Consider the following 14942-nt stretch of genomic DNA (forward strand, 5'->3'; position numbering starts at 1 on the left):
CAATACTGTATTTTAAAATGTATTTACGGAACACCATAGTGATGCTGAGTGCTAATACCAACGAGGAGGAAACTGATTCAGCTGTTCTCATTGAAAGCCACTGCACAAACAAAACCATCAGACACTTCTCGCATTCCAACAAGAGGAAAAAAAAGGAGATAATTACACAGAAGCAGGCAGGACTCACCATGACTAAAGCTCCCGTGCAGCTGAGGAATCTCTGCCCGACTGCTTGGCAATTTCACCTTAAATCTGCAAAGCTGTCGCAAGAGGTTTTTCATGGCAACTGTTACTAACAATATCTCTCCAGCTCCAGGTGCTTCCCGTGTTAGGATGTGGTGTTCCTTCTGACAGAGCAGTTTCCAAACAACTCATAGAAAAGAACCACCTTTCCAGGAGATGCTCTCCCGCTCTGGGATAAATCGGTTGAATTGTAAGGAACCAGGAACCAAATATGCCAACAGGTTTGTGGAGTAAGATGACAATTACGATACAGTGGCCAGAACCCCCGTAGATTACAGGGTAAATGAAACGTACTGTAGCTGTGCTTGTCCCAGCAGTTTCCTATAGGGACATGGCCTTCCTTGTACAAGGAATTCTTAGCAGGCAGAATTCACAGGCACCGGAGCACTTTCAGCTTCTGCAAGCTTTGTCCTGACATGCCTTTTCTGTCTGCATTTCCTAAGCAATCTTTTCAAACCAGAGAGAGTGACCTATAAGCACAAGTCTGCTTCAATACAAGAAAGCTTGAGTTGGTATTTTTTATATTTTCTTGTTACAAACTGACAGCTTCGTTAGCTGCAGAGCAGGTTTGAGACTTTTCTTCCAATTAGCTTAACTAACGTTGCCTCCCCTATCAAACAAATTTTGAAAAAATACCAGTCATCTTTGAAAACTTAATTTGTACAGATATAAAGCTCTCAAACAGTCAGCATTTAAGCCTTGGATGTGTATTTAATACCAAGCCCAGTAAGTAGCTGCATTGACTACAGTGAACTGCAAACTGCTGCACGATCAAAGCATACCTAACTGATCATTTTGAGTCTTCTTTTTCCAAAGATTCTCTGCATCTTTACCATGAACCATTCCCTGTTTCTAAAGACTAAGAACGTCTACAGTTTACAGTACAAATGTCATTAAATAAACTATCTTCTCCGAGGATCATTCCAAACAGTAGGAGTCACATTCCTTAACCGTATAGTTACAGACTTAAAGTCTGAGAATGGAGAACATTGTGCAACCTGTTTTTAAGCAAAACTACCCAATCTGGAAGAGAGAGGCAGAGGAAGATAATTAGCAAGACTTAAAACAAATGGAAAACCAATTACACAACATGACTCCATGGAAAACTCCTATACTAATATTTATCCTCTCAGAACTGGTATATATTTGCATTTGACTTCAAAGTTTAGGGAAGCAATATTGATGTAATCCTGAGCCTTTGCACAGAGAACCTGTGATTTTACTAGGGTTGCAAACAGGCTCAGAAGTTACCCTGCAGAGCACAATTAGGGACAAATAAAAGCCGGAGAGAATGGCAAAATTTGCCACCTATATATATATATATATATATATATATATATATAAAAATAATTCCCCCCCACACACACACACACCTATACAAGGATATTTTGAACTCAAGAGCTGTATGATTTTGAGTGTGGGCATTACCTGCGTGTGTTTCTGAATTTACCTGCCAGGTTCGGAAGGTGGAACATCCCTTACCTCTTCTGCATTACATATTATTATCCTCCTAGAGCGAGCTCTGCACAGAGGCCTGTATAAATACAGGCATCTATCCAAGAACGAACACCTTGGGACTCAAGGTCCAATTTACTGAATGGAATTGCAAAAACATTTAAAGTCAAGCTGTGAATGTACCACTAAATACTTGTCTACAGAAACTCTATCAAAAAATAAAATACTCCAATCTGTTCAAACACCTACACAGTTGTGTTTATTTGACCAATTTCAGACTGGTCACAATATTTTCCAAAACAGAAGTGACTTCATGAGGTAAGGATCCTGCTTGTTAGCACCACGTTGAACTCATGTCTCAGACCAGATGTTATTAAATTAAGTATTACTAGAAGTCTGTGACGTTTAGCCTGGCCTGATTTGATCCATTTGTTTACCATGATTTCAAAAACTTAGCCAAGAATGCTCAACTGTCCTGCAGCACTGTTGATTTCAGAAGACATTTATCAGCATTTAACTATTCCTACTAAAGATTTTAAGACTTCCTCATACAATATTTTGTAGCTTTCTGCTTTCAAAACGTTAAAAGTGTGTTTTTTCATGTTGAGCACTTCATTTTAGATGGAAAATAAACATCACCTACTCTAAAAGATTGCAACTAAACACTGAGAAACCTAAGCAGGAAAGACTAAGAATTTGGAAGGCATTTTGAGGTACAGATAGCAAATTAGTGCCGTTAAATACTTCTACCAGCATATATTTACACCTCTTAAGCTCCAACATAAGCATTTGGTGATCAAAGTGCAGATGTCCAAACAAACATAATTATAATCTTCATTACTACCTCTATAATGCAAATATTTCTCGGTTAAGGCCAGGCTCACAGCAGATACTGCAGCGACCCTGCTAGGGGATCTTAATACGAGGGGTCAGCCCCAGTTTGTGCAGCTCGGTGTCAGCACCGCCTGTGAACAGACACAATCTGCCTCACAAGTATTTGCACAAAGGGAAATTAGGCAGGATGTCAGTTTTCCCCCAAATCAAAGGCCCAACATAATGAAAGATTTTTTCTCCCTTTCTTTTTTAATTACTTACATATTGACTGCAAAACACTATCCCCTAAAACAGCTCAGTTTTCAGTTTGCTTTGCATTCACAGAGCGCTGCTGCGCGCGACCACAGGGAGCAGAGGAATGGTGAAGCTCTAGAGAGGTTCTGAATCCTGTTCTTGGTGCCATCTAAGCAGTCCAAGCCAAAACCACTTGTGGTGAAGCTGTTTTGCAACTCCATGAGTAGACGTGGGGACTTTTGTAAGAGCAAATGCAGTATCGAAATAAAATCAATGTAAAGAAAGCGACCTCAGAGCTCTACCTTTTGCCCAGTTTGCCCCTACCCATACTTTCCAAAAATCAGGCTATCTAAGACTAAAGCAAAACAAATCAGTCTGGTTAAAGAGACATCAAGAAAAAATCACTTTGGTCACTCAGACTCTTATCTATCTTAGGAAAATGAATAATGAAAATTTCATGTGATTGATAATTTCTGCACACAATTTCACAAAAGTCATGAGGAAACACACAACCTACAATACCAAGCCCCAATTTACTAAAACTGCAACTAAAATATTGGACAACTAATTAGAACTGTGACAGAGTGAAAATAAGTCATTATTTTTCCTGTCACCAGCACCTCAGAAATCCTAACACTCACGTGTTCTTCTTGTGGGACCCTGTTCACTTGTTCTACTTCACTCTGCTTTAAAATACGGAAACTCAGCTAGCAAGTTGCATTCCAGTTTACGGCCTGTATTTTTCCACTCTAAATTGAAAGCTGGATGGAAATGGCAATCCTTCGTTGTTTTGCTCATACCTATGAAACAATGAAAGAGTTTCAGCAAAGTGCAGCACCATGCTCGGCCCTTGACCAACGGTCATGTGTGGAAGCCCTGAAGGGAGAACCCAAAACCCTAAAAAAAGGCTCTGCGGATGGGTCTCTGCAATCAGCTGCCTCCCCTGCACTCTGGCAGAACAGGGACATTTTCTTGTAGTGGTAAAAAGGCTCCAGATCTCCCACTTTCTGTTGGCTGTGGATGGGGGCAGCAATTCTCCTCCCCCTCAAATCCATATGACCTGTTATGTGCATAGGGCAAGGCTTCGGCACTTGGGATTTTCTGGCTCCCACTCACAGCTAATAAACACTCTATTTGGCTTGCAAATAACTCAGCATTATTTCTTTGAACTTTTCTTGAGCTAACAAACAAAAATATGGTTTATAGATGACCATTTCTTGTATCACAGGTAGGTAAGAACACCTGGAGTTACTACATATGAGTAGCAGGAAGATAAGAAGGCTCCATTTTCAGCTTTCTATACCAGGTGGTCTCTCCCCTTCCTCTTCCCAGGTCACCAAGGCACATAATGGTCACATTACCACTAGGTTCTAGCAGGAAATGCACCCCTGGGAAGCAGGGACCATACGGAGGCCAGTGTGACATGGATCTCAGCTCGGGTCCAAACCCGGGAATCTCCTCCGACTGCTTGGGCACCCTTGCCAAGGGCTGGGGGAAGGAGCCCCAGCCATTCATTCAAAAAAGGAGACAGGACTATCAAGTTAACCACATTTGAAAGTCAATCTCTCCAAAAGGAATTAGAATGAAAAAAGCAATGACAAAAAAAGAAGGAAAGCTGCAGATCCCTTTAGGGAAAGGGGAAAAGAAAGGAAAGGGCAGCTGGGGGGATGGGAGAGCCCAATACCACACTGGGATGAGGGGCAGCTCATCCTGAGAGCAGGGAAGCCTCATAGCAAAGGCTACACAGGAAAAAGGAAAAGGAAAGCAGAGACGTAGGAACTGAAATCCAGAATGCAAGGTAAGGAAAAGGAAAACATGTTACAGCTTGCTATTTTGATAGTAAGCTTTACATATCTATATTTTTTCCTAACACATTAGAAGAACTTAACAGGAATTACTAACATCTGTGACCCAAAATCATTACTTACAGCAGATTTCTCAAAGATTTCACTCTCTTGACTAGGCAAAAACTCACCAAACAGCCACTGGGCCAAACAGCAGCTTCCCTTGCTTATCTTTAAGTGATCAATTCCAATCAATTCACTTATTTGGTAAGCACATACAAAATAACACACGTTGTGGCAAACACACGTTTGTAAAGAAGCTTTCTAAAGAACTGGACAGCCAGAAGCACAAGTTACCCCAGATGCAGTAATGGTATTTAGAACATTTTTAAAGCAATTATAACACTACCAAAAAGGAAGGGAAAAAAAAAGTGTGTGGGGGGCAATGTTTCAGAATAAGTGTCTAATAAGTGTCTGCCTATTAACTTGCTCACAGCTGTGCGTGCTGTAAAAGCAGCCCAGGCCGTGCGCCCACGGGAGAAGCCGCTCACGGCCACGCAGGGCCGGAACGGGCCCCAGAGTCACTCCGGGCGCCCCTGGGCGGCGTTATCTACCGGACAGAGCCCAAGGAAACGGGAAAGCCATCACGAAACCAACGCGCGCGCTTAATCACGGAAAGTTACTCATGGAAAAATGGGGAATCCGCTTCTCGCATACTTGTAGATTCCAAGGGACAAAGGAAAAAAAAAAAAGAAAGAAAGAGGAGGAGAAAGCGAGGCGGCACCAAAGTAAGGGGAAAAGGGGCTTTTTTGGGGGAAGCCGCCGCTGAAACGAAGTTCGGACACCCAGGCAAGGCGCCCCCGGCAGGGAGCGAGCGGTCCCGCTGCGCGTCCGCGGCGGCTCCCCCCGCCGCCGGGCACCCGAAGAGGAGGCGGCGGCGGCACCAGGGCCGCCAAACTCGAGCCGGCGCCAGCAACAAGCGGCGCCTCCCCGTCCCGCCGCGCTGAGGTAACCCAGCCTCCACGGCGCGGCCCCACGGCCCGGCGCCCCCCTCACCTGTGCGGGGCTCGCAGGCCGCGCTGCGAGGGAGGCTCCGTCCCTCGGCGCCGCCGCCTCCGCCGTGGTCGCGAGCGGCGGGACGGGGCCGGGGCTGCGGCTGCCTCGCCCGCGCCTCAGCGGCCAACTCCGCGCGCCGCCACCGCGCGGCCCCGCCCCCGCCGCGTGCGCGCGCACCGCCCCGCCCACCGCGCGGCCATTGGCTGGCGGGGCGGTGGTGGGCGGGGCTCCGCCGCCGGCCGCAGCAGGGGAAGCCGCGGAGCGCGGCGGCGGGCAAGGGACTACAACTCCCAGCAGGCCCCGCGCTCGCCCCGCCGCCGGGACCTTTGAAATCTCACAGTGCGCATGCGCATCGGGAGCCAGCGTGCGCTTCCGCGCGCGGAGGCGAAAGTAGTCCCTCCGCGGGTTCATTCTGTTCGCTCGCCCGCCGACTTATCACGGGAACCGAGGCGGCAGCTCCCGCGGAGGTCGCGTCGCAGCGACCCCTGCGGGCTTTCCCGGGGCAGGGACGGGCGGGCGGGCGGTGAGCGGCGGGGCGGAGGGATCCTCGAGGGTCGGTAGCGGTACTGCGGCCTTGTGGTGCGAAGGCGGCGGCGCGGGCAGCGCGGGCGCCTCGCTGGGAGCGCCGGCCCTGCGGCAGGTCAGTAGGGAGGGCTCAGCCTGGCTCCTCCGCGCTCCGCTCCCGGCCGCGTGGCTCCGCGCCGGCCTCCCTGGAAGCCAGGCCCGTTCCGCTCCCGAGCGTGTGTCCCGCGCCGGAGCTGGGGGGAGCCGCCTGCGTGAGGGGATTGCTGTGAGGGTCTTGGGCCTCCTCGGAGAGGCCTTCTCTTGCCCCCCGTATGTCCTCTGGCTTGTCCCCTCAAGCCACAGAAGGGGATGGTATTTGGTGGCCCTTTAATCTTACTTATTTTGTTTCTTCACATCTGAGTACTGCTCCCTTTCCAGTAGCTGGCTGATTACAGTGTTTCCTGACCCTTCTTTCCATTAGTGGTTTTATTTTTCGTTTTCTTTCTGAGGAAGCTAAATTTATTGTTGAGGTCGAAGGTGGAAAAAACAGCCACAAAAAGAAAACAGTTAACCCTGGCACCTGAACCCCCCAGAGCCACATGTCTAGTGATGCACCATTTATTTGGCTTCTCTGAAGCACTGGTCTGGGATGAACCCGTCCTGCCCGGGCTCTCCCTGTGCTCTGGAGCTGGGGGAAGTCTCACAGTGCTGGGCCAGGGTGTTGCCCCTTAGAGCAGAGCCAGGGGAAAGGAAAGACCCTCAAAATTTGTCTTATGAGACAGCTTTGTGTAATGTAGTGCTACTTAATGGCATCCAAGCAAACAAATACTCTTGTCCCTCAGTAGGGAGAAAAAAAAATGATGGCAGAAAAGGACCTTGTAGGAACTTTTGCTTTCTAAAGCATTTAATTTTCAAAGCTTATCAATACTATTCTAACCCAAAAGAAGCCAGGTATCATCACTGGCAGTGTTGCTGGAGAGGCAGCTTCCTCCTTGGTTAATATCTCTGTGAGCAGGTGAACTCATGGTAGACCTTTGAAAATCTCTTTCTTTTCTGTGGTGACTTGTGCAGGTGTAATAAGCTGGGCTAAAACCATGCAAGAAGTCACTGACAGAATAGGGCATAAGAGTTTGGAGGGAACTGTGCGCTAGCAAGTTTGCCAATGTTATTTTGAAAGGTTCTTTCTTAATTTTGTAAAAATATCACTCTAACTAGCTGTTGAAAATTGACTTTATTTTCATGATTTTTTAACAAAGACCGCACAAATTGTGCAGTGCCGCACAAATTATCTACTATTATGTGCTTTGAAGTGAAATGCTGTTTTAACTTAACATTGTGCATGAAGGGCCTGAATACTTTGCATTTCTGGGAAGACAACAGTGGCTTGGATGTTTGCAAATATTACTTTTTTTTTTTTTTTTTTTTTTTTCTCTCAAGAAGGCTAAGGTAAGGTGTAAATTATTTTGTTTCTTTTTGTTACTCCTGGTGGGGCCCCTAGGCAGTAACCTGGCAAGTGCCCCTCTTGCTGAGAGTAGCCAGGGGAGAGTAATGTTTCTTCAGGGATGTTTCTTGAGTGCCTGAGAGAGGGGTCAATACTTCTGTGTGTGTCTGGCTGTTAGGATGTGACTCTCTTTTGTCACAAGTTCTAGTACCTTGCAGAGAGAGGAAGGGAGATCTGAGAGGTTCTTATTTTCTTTCATTTTCTCTTCTTGCAGGGCATTTTCCTTGATAAGCCCAGGCTGTCTGTGTCCGTTCTCTGAGCAGCCATCAGACAAGACTTGCTGATTTCCCTGGTGCTGCTAGACTTCTGGACAGAAGTAGTGAGTGTGAGCTGTAGCTTTCTTTGTACCAACAGCACAAAGTCATTTTTGGTGTCAGGTCATAGAAGTGAAGACAATTGCATAGTAATATCTTCAGCTTAACTTTGGAAGAAAACTTGGAAGCAGAAAGCTTTAAGTACATGTGTAAAGAAATTATTGAAATAAAGGGTCACTGTGAAATCAAAGCTTGCCTCGTAAGCAAGTTAGACCCTCACACCTGTGAAAACAAGCTCAGCTTTCCACAGGTTTCTGTGGAAACAGGTTTCTGAGTTTTTTTTCAAGCTTGCTGGTGCCTGACCTAAAGGCTGCAGATAAGTCTAGGGCGTGCTTAACTGAAACAACCTTACTTGAGTTTCCAAGTTCCTGGGGCACTTCTCCCTGCTGCCCTGGTCCCTCTGGGCTGGGGCTGAGAAAGGGAAGCACTTGGAGAGCTGTGTTGTCTGTTGAAGCACTACATGTTGTGGAATGTGCCATGAGAAACCGGTACTGTGCAAGGTGTTCCAACATAGGTGAAGAAGCTGGACTTGGAGGAATGGAAGTAGTACAGTTACTGCACTGATGATGATCAGTGAGAGAGTGGAGTAACTCAAGGGAACTCCTGTGCATTTTTTGGAGACATGTAAGTGAATGAGGAAAGGAGATCCTTTTTTATTTTGGGCCACTTGTTCATGTGTCCTAATGAAATGTTCTTTCTAGCTGTAATTTGAGTGACTTTAGGGCTTGCCCCAAACTGGTTGCTTTCAGCATGCTTTTCAGTCCCCTTATTTTACTTTACTAATTTTACTACCCCCTTATTTCATTATGCTTTCCTGGGAACTGTTAAAAGTTCAATTCATGTTAATAGAAAAAGAGTGGTGGTTAACTACACTGTGTTGCTAAGTGTTCACTAAGTTTGTATTTACTAAGAACAGTTTCTTTTCTGGATTTTTTTGTTTGTTTGTTTTTAAACCAGCAAGCCTGTTCATGCAGGATGCCAAGTCCAGTTGATATTCACTGTATCCAGTGCAAGCAGTAACTAAAGTTTATATTAGCAGTATAGATTAGCCTTAATTGAGAAAAGCTGTGATGTTGGTCTCATCTATCTACAGAATTGATTTGTGCTATGAACAGTGGTGAGGTTGCTCCAAGGAGGTCAGTAGTGCAGCTGTGAGTCCTATCACAACTATTATTTTTTAAGGTATATTGTCTGGTGGTGCTTCTGTATAGAATTATGAGTCTAAAACAACTGGAGGTGAGTTTGTTTTCAATGAGGGACAAGTCTGAAAGTGCTATTCTGTTTCTGAAAGGCTATTAAATAATAGTTTGATAACTACAGCTTTTGGTGAGTTACAGGTAGAGCTTGATTTGTATAACTGTGTTTAGCTAGGAGGAAATTTCATTCTGTAATACAAGGGAACAAAACCAATTACTGTGGAGTGAATGAATATTTCTAAGTGTATTGGGAAGTCTGTCTTTTTCCTTGACCTTATTCTTCTAAAATGCTGAGCGAATTTGAAGAATCCTTGTGTTTCAGGAAAGATATTAAAAACTTCACTGCCTAGATTTTTTTTTAATAGTGAAAATGTTAAATGGAATTGTATTAAATTGTCTTCAAAGAGGCTTTTTAAGGATGTTGACCCTAGAAACAAATGATTCTGCTTTTCTTCATGGGAGACAAGGGCAATAGCTGATTCTAGTTAACAGATCTCTTTTGGGTGTCAGACAATGAAAAACAGCACAAAGAAATAAGAGGAATAACTAACTCTTAGCTTATAGCTCACAGAGTTACCATAATAAGAAAATAAGAACAATTACCCTAGTTGAAATACTAAGTGATGTCGTGTTACTGACAACAGCAAAATGTGTAAAGTACATAGTCAGAAGAATGAAAATGGTGAAAGCGTCAGTTATTAATTGAATTTAAAAGACTTAAGACTGATGGACTTTAATTTCTGAATACTTTTTCCATACCTTTTTTTCCCTTTAAGTAGTGCAGAGCATAGGATTTATTGTCAGCTTACTGCATTACTGCGAAAAGTCTGCTTTGCTCTACTGATATGTTCAGATATGAAAAGATAACTTCATATCTTTAATTATGCGGTGATATCTGATATCTTTAACTGCCACTTTAAAATATTTGTCATCTATAGGAATGGCTTGGACTTCAGGTGCTGGTATAGCTGAGTCTGTGCTTCCTTCTGGAGGATGGAATTCCAAAGGAGCTCGAGCCTATGAATCTTAACTGGTCATGCCTTCTAAAGCTAGCAGTGATCCCACCAGTTGAAACAAGGGTAGCTTAAATGAAATACCTAATTAATCCCCAATTTTATAGGGTTATTAGATCAGGTGAGCAATTTTTCAGGTTCTCCCATAGTCCAGAACTGTATAGGTATTTTAGGATGCTCTTGCCTCTCCTGCAGGGTATATTTTTCAATGGGAATTTTGCATTAGATTTTATTTCTTGGATCTGAATATTTTAAATTGTGTCAATAAAGGAAGATGTTAAAACCAGGGTTGGAGGTCTGTGATTCAAAACTGAGTACTAATAAACTGAAGTAATGATAAATTGGGAAAATTTTAGAAAACTTAATCAGAGGCTGTGTAGCTTTTAGATGATCTGAGGTATCCCCGGGAGTTTCAACTTTGCCAATGTGAAATCATATAATAGCTACAGACAAAAAGATACTGTTATGTGCCTGGCTGTAGTTGTCTGGAGACATGACGTAGATCACATTTTTTTTCCTGACATGTATCCTATTATCATCAATGACAACTGTTTTTTTTGGAGAGATTTGTGGTTTAGGATACTCTTTCTGCTGTATGGCTTAGCTGGTGCTACTCATGACATGCTACGGATAAAGTGAAATTAAGACAACCAATATTTGACTAAATCCTCACCATTTCAACATATGGGAATGGTGGCAACTTCAGCTACTCTTCTGCTCTGTTTAATTAAGATAAGAAAACATATTTGCTGCAATTTTTCTATGAAAAGAAGAGCCAGTGTAACAACTATGCTGTATTGAAACAAATTAATTGGAATTTGTGGAATTCAAGTACTCTACTTCAGAGTCATGGGAAAGAATCTCAGCTTTCATTAGGACTATAAATGTTTAGCTTTAGATTGGAAAGGAAAAAAAAGAAAATGTCAAGTCAATTTACAAGATAATCCCCCCTTCCCCCCACCTTCTTTTTTTTGGTAATTGTATTTCCTCCCATTCTTGACTATTTTTGGGTCCTCAGTTATTGGAATTATTTCAAGCATTCATCATATCTAACACTGGTAGAACCTCGGTGAGAGAGGAGAGCTGAAACTCATGCTGTAATTTTATAGAAATTTAATTCACTAACTCTTGGCTATGCCATTTGCATCCCTTTTCCTTGAGCTGGCTGCAGTGCTTGTTGGACCATTTATGGAGGTATTTCAGCCTCTAATTTGTTATAAACTAATTTGATAGTTCAACTAAAAGCTATTCTCTTTCTTTAGTGTGCTGAAACACAAACTATTGCCCAGTGATCAGAGATACTGGTCTGAGAAGGATGCGATTGGAGTAGTCAGTAGTTAAATAGGCTCAGGTTGCCATTATAAACAGACAGCTTGCTCTCCACCTTGCCTTTCCCAAAGCGAAGGAGTTAGAGCAGCTCTGTAAAAAATCCAGTAGGCTCTGAAAGTGGCAGGTGAGAGAGAAGGGAGCGAGGCCTTCCCCGCTTTGTGGCTGCAAGCTGTTCCTCTGTCTTAGGGTTTTGCCAACTTCACATGCTGCTTCAGCAGTTGAAACTGGTGTGTAAATTGCTGTGTGACATGGCTGAGCTTGGTGTTGTTGTCTACTAATGCTATAAACACTTTAGTAACAAAACAGAGAGAGTTGTCATTTTCATGCTCTCAGCAGAGGAAAAAGGCAGGCAGGAAAAAAGCTTCTAGTTGATACTCGTTTGTGATCCCTGGCTCTTTAAATAAGACATGAAGTCACAAATGGAGGTTCATGCTGCTTTCTGAAATTTGATGTCTTTGATCAAAATGCATCCATTTGAAACTTTCGGGTTTACTTGGAGTGGGATGGCAGCAGGTCACTCCTGCAAGGATGGGTGCCGTGAGCTGAAGCCATCCCTGTTTGTGGATGCTGCAGCAGGGAAGGTTTTGCTTCCTCTTTGTTCATCTGCCTGCAGCTTCACACCAGGGTGCTCAGGGGCCTCCTTCCATGAGCTGATGCATTTCCTAACTGTCAGAAGAATAAAAATGGTTTCTGTTTTGTTATGTCAGTGGTTCGCATTGGGTTGTGGAAAGGTTCCAAAAATGCCAATGCTGATGCAAGGGAGAATGGAGAGCTCCTGATGGATGTGAAACAAAGTGGAAGCAGAAGCTTGAGGGAGAGGTAATGAGACCAGCCCTTTTTCAGTGCTTTTAGGCTTCAAAGCTTACTTCCTTTGAAGACTGGACTTAAGCAAACAATATGGAATTCTTGGCCGCATATTAAAGTAGTATATCTCCAAACAGGAAAGCTTATGCTTATAGGTTAGAGAAGACTACCTTGGAAACAGTGATCTGAAGCAGCTTTGCAGATGATAGTGGGTAATCCGGCTAAGGTATGTGTTCAGTGCAGCTCTGAGCAAATGCTCTAGGAGGTAGGAGCCTTAAGGGTAAAAACAGCAGGCAAGTCGTAAAGTGTCTTCTGCAGCTGGCACTGCTATAGCTACCTTTGGAATTCAGAAAGGGTTGTTGGCACACTGGGAAAAGGTCAAAGAAGAATCACAAAACCAATTAAAGGCATGTTTTCAGTTCTAAATTGATTCCAGGGCCTACATCTGTTTAACTTTTCCAAAGGATAAGTTGATCAAAACATGCCTTAATCAGATTTTATTGATAAAGGTTGTTGGGTATCTAGTTTTCAAAAGCATAATCCAGATGTGACTGCTACCAGGCAAAGTTGTGTGAATTCAGATCAGCTGTAATGTGTAAATTTTAAGTGTGCATAAACTACCAAGGGAGGCGGCTGACTTCGGTGATTACTGGAAGTCTTTAAGCAGTACTGGGTAACACATGTATATTTGAAGTCCTGTTTATGTCCTGTATTCTCCTTCAGGAAAGATATATGGGCAATGTGCCTGTTGGATGAGCATAGTGATCACAGTGTTCCCTTCTGGTCTGTGTATATGCCATTTCCCTAGTTTTGCACAATGGAACTAAACATAAAATATATATATTTACTCCATGAAATTTTTTGAAAGTGTAACAATTTTGCAAGTAAGTATATTAGTCTAACCAAAGTGGTCTTTGTCTTAACTGAAGATTAGATTTGGTAGTATGTTTAGGTTGGAATACAGGAATGGTGCAGGAATAGAGTACTTGCATTTTGTGTATAGAAAAAAATCTTAAATAATTTAGGTAAAAGAGTAATTTTATTTCTTATTGCTAGTCATAAACAGATTTACGATCTGTCCCAAAGACTTTTGCAGGAAAGTGTCTCCCAAAAGAAGTACAGGAAAGATCCTCATTGGAAGGCTTTGCAAGGCATGAAGAGAATAACAGATTGTAAGAAACTTTCTTGTGCTTTTTCAAAGTTAGATTTGTGCAATACTGTTATTTGGGAGAATATTGTTAAATATTGATATGCAGATAAGCACACACACACACACAGAGTTTAAAATTTTATTATGAGGGAAGAGTATGAATACAGAGAAGATCACAAATACCAAGAAAGTGCCGGAAACGTCCAATAAAATATAACGTCAGCCTTTAGCTCAGGTCTTACAAACTGATGGAAATCAAATATGCAAGAATCAATTCGCTCATGCTGAGCTATTTATTCTCAAGTCTGAGGTCAGTAACATTTGTTAGAAGAGTCTATAATTGACTTTTTTATGGAAGCATTTAAATAATGCTTTTGAGAATGTAGGAACTTACTGGTCTGTAGGTTTATTGCTTGCCTCCCCTGCAGCTTGTGTGACCGTGGATCAGTGACTGAATGGTTGGTGGGAGACTGCGGGTGATGATGAAGAAGGATCGTGCAAATGCAGCCTTGCAAATACAATGTGAAGTTTTGGTTGTCATGGAAAGGGTGCACTGGTCTATCATACGCAAATATAGTTCACTCAAGTGAGTTGTCAGTTTACTGTAGGAAGTGTATGTGTCATACATGCATTACAAATCTCAAAAATAGAGGTATGAGGTTTTTCATAGATGTTTTGGACTTGTTCATTAGTGTCTTACTCTGTCAAACGTTTATGTAACAGAATATAATTAAAGAAAAGCAACTGAGTGTTTTTCCAGATAAGACAGACAAGTTACATGTCATTCTTCAGAAAATATTTGTTATTTATTTCTATTGCTAAATACATTGGCGCTTAAAGGACAATGGAAAAATAATCACCCCAAAGAAGCTAGACAGCACGTTGTCAAAAATCAACAAGAATTAAAATGGCAATTGATATTAGAAGGAAGAGAAAAGGTAGGAGGCCTCAGTGAAATAACATGGTTTCTCTTTGATGAATGCGCAGGAGAAGTAGCAAGAATTGTGTTAAATGCCGCCAGAGTGACAAACCATGATTTGTAAAAGCAGTTTTGATGAGAAATTCAAACTGTGTGTGGGAGGCTTATTGAAGCACATAAGGAGATGGTGGTGTATAGGGGGATGATGATGGAGGTAAAAAAATTGTATGGCAGAGAGGGGGCAGAGAGGCTGATGAGATCTAGTTTTTGAAGCTGCTGCGAGACAGTAGGGCATCAGATACCAGTCCTCATTGTAGCAATGGATTTGTTTTTCTAATGAATGTCTCTGCAACCACAAGTCTGTAGCCTGTGTTTTAGAATGAGTTGACCTCTCTGAGGTTACAGTATTTTCAGGCAGCCGGTGTGAGCTAAGAATCGAGAGAGCCGAGTTTTCTCTAAGCTTGTTCTTCCAGTGAGGTCATTGGAAACATCTTTGCTGTTATCTGCCTCTAATTCTTTTAGAGAAAGCCTTAGAGAAGGTTTACTCAATGCTCCATTTATGTGGAAGTTTATACTTTATATGGGCTTTCCTATTATGAGAACTAT

The 14942-nt window shown here is 42.9% G+C and overlaps 1 protein-coding gene across 1 annotated transcript in view; it reads right to left on the reverse strand.

Moving 5' to 3' along the window:
* The window catches only part of PEAK1 (pseudopodium enriched atypical kinase 1), a 97446-nt gene extending 91749 nt beyond the window's left edge, over positions 1–5697 (reverse strand). The window contains exon 1 of the mRNA XM_088520732.1: positions 5607–5697. The gene's annotated coding sequence lies outside the window, so the exon portion shown is untranslated. The remainder of the gene's footprint in view (positions 1–5606) is intronic.
* Between the last annotated feature and the right edge of the window lie 9245 nt (positions 5698–14942).

The sequence above is a fragment of the Tinamus guttatus genome, unplaced genomic scaffold, assembly GCF_059628265.1.
Source record: "Tinamus guttatus ecotype Peru unplaced genomic scaffold, ASM5962826v1 Tinamus_guttatus_pri_ptg000004l, whole genome shotgun sequence".
In the NCBI taxonomy this organism is placed as follows: domain Eukaryota; kingdom Metazoa; phylum Chordata; class Aves; order Tinamiformes; family Tinamidae; genus Tinamus; species Tinamus guttatus.